This window comes from Alexandromys fortis, unplaced genomic scaffold, assembly GCF_014885135.2.
Source record: "Alexandromys fortis isolate MF-2015 unplaced genomic scaffold, M_Fortis_MF-2015_v1.1 scaffold_161, whole genome shotgun sequence".
Taxonomy (NCBI): domain Eukaryota; kingdom Metazoa; phylum Chordata; class Mammalia; order Rodentia; family Cricetidae; genus Alexandromys; species Alexandromys fortis.
In genome coordinates this window covers 961,236-962,989 of record NW_026068073.1, presented here as the reverse complement: position 1 = coordinate 962,989, position 1,754 = coordinate 961,236, and positions in this window count along the sequence as shown.

The window sequence follows — 1,754 nt, the reverse complement described above, 5'->3', positions numbered from 1 at the left end:
CAGGGTCTCTCTTTCTGGCTGTCCTAGAGCTCACTATGTTCACATGACATGAGAAAGGCCCCACCTTCAATGTCACAGTGAGCCAGATACTTGCTGCCAGTCCTCCCATGGGGCAGGGAAAGTGCAGAAGGGTGTTTAGCAAATGAACAAAAGAAGGGGCAAATTGAAGTTTCCACTAGTTGTATCCATAAGGCAGCCTTAACTGTAACTTAAAGCACAAGTTTTGACTCTGATTATCCACAGGACCAAGACTTGAGTTCCAAGAAGTCTCTTTCCAAAGCCCCATTCCATAGGCTGTTAAAATCTTCATAACTAAGCCAGGCCTAGAGCTGTAGGTCCTACCAGGTCCTGCAGAGTCAGAGTAAGGAGAATCACAGCTTCAAGGCCAGCCTGACTTACACAGTAAATTCCAGGACAGGCAGGGCTACATGGGGAGATCCTGTCTCAGAAAAACCAGCAAATAAATAAATAGACAAATAAATAAATATTTGAAAGGGAGGGTTAGAGAGGTGGCTCAGTGATTAAGAGCACTGGCTGCTCTTGCGGAGAACCCACATTCAGTTCCCATGACCCACACTGTGGTTCTCAGCTACCTGTGCTCCATTTCTGGAGACTCTGCCACCCTCTGCTGGCAAAACACTCATGCACATAAAATAAAATAAAGGCATCTTAAAAAACTAAAACTAAATATATACATAAAGTGAAAAGGGCCTGGGTACATCTCAGTGTAGACCACAAATGGCTGTCATTTTCTTCTATCACCAACACAGCCCGGGCTGACTCCAAGCACGCTAGGCTGGGTGTCCAGAGACAGAAGTAGGAGATTCTCAGTGAGTTCAAGGCAAGCCAGGTCTACATAGCAAGCTAGGCCAATCAATACCACAGAGAGGTGAATGAATTTCACATTCATTTTCCTGTCTCAAAAAAGAGAAAAAGATTCATTTTTATTGTTTTTTAAATTATGTGTCAGGACTATAGTTCATGTAAGTGCAGTGCCCACAGGATCCAAAGGGCATCAGATCCCCTAGAGCTGGAGTTACAGGCAGCTGTGAGCTGCCAGACATGGGTGATGGCGCAGAAACAGTACATGTTCTTAATTGCTGAGTCATCTTTCTGGCCCCCCAAGGGCAAGGGCATTAAAAACAAGAGCAATAAATAAATAAAATAGACAACAAAATTAGTAAACAAAGGAAAACAACCAAAAGCTGATTTTAAAATAAACCATAGGTAGCCGGGAGGTGGTAGATACCTTTAGTCCTAGCCCTGGGGAGGCTAGCCTGGTCTACAGAGTGAGCTCCAGGACAGCCAGAGCTACAGGGAAACCCTGTCTCGAAAAACCAAAATAAAATAAAATAAAAAAATTACAAAAGATTAAAAATATCTTTCAGCTCAAATGATTTGCAATGAGACTATTAGTCTAAGTATGTAGCTGTCTTGTCTCCAGAAGAGCATCCTGTTTTAGTTTCTAGGACATGATCATACTTTCACGAAGCTTGCTCCCTGCTCTTGGCAAGGGCTCTGGTCGGAGTCAAGGTAACAACAGTTCTTTGACTTAGTACAACTTGGGACTGTCACACACTTCAGGCTTCAGTCTAAGGAAGCTTCCCTGTTCTCCGAAGTGTAGGGCTTAGATGGTTTTTCCCTACTCGTCTCAGAAAAGCTGAAGACTAGGCCCACGAATCCCTATGAAGTCCGGGCTCCCCAAGGGCATACATTCTTCATGGCCTCCGAAAGTGGGCATCCTCCAGACTTCA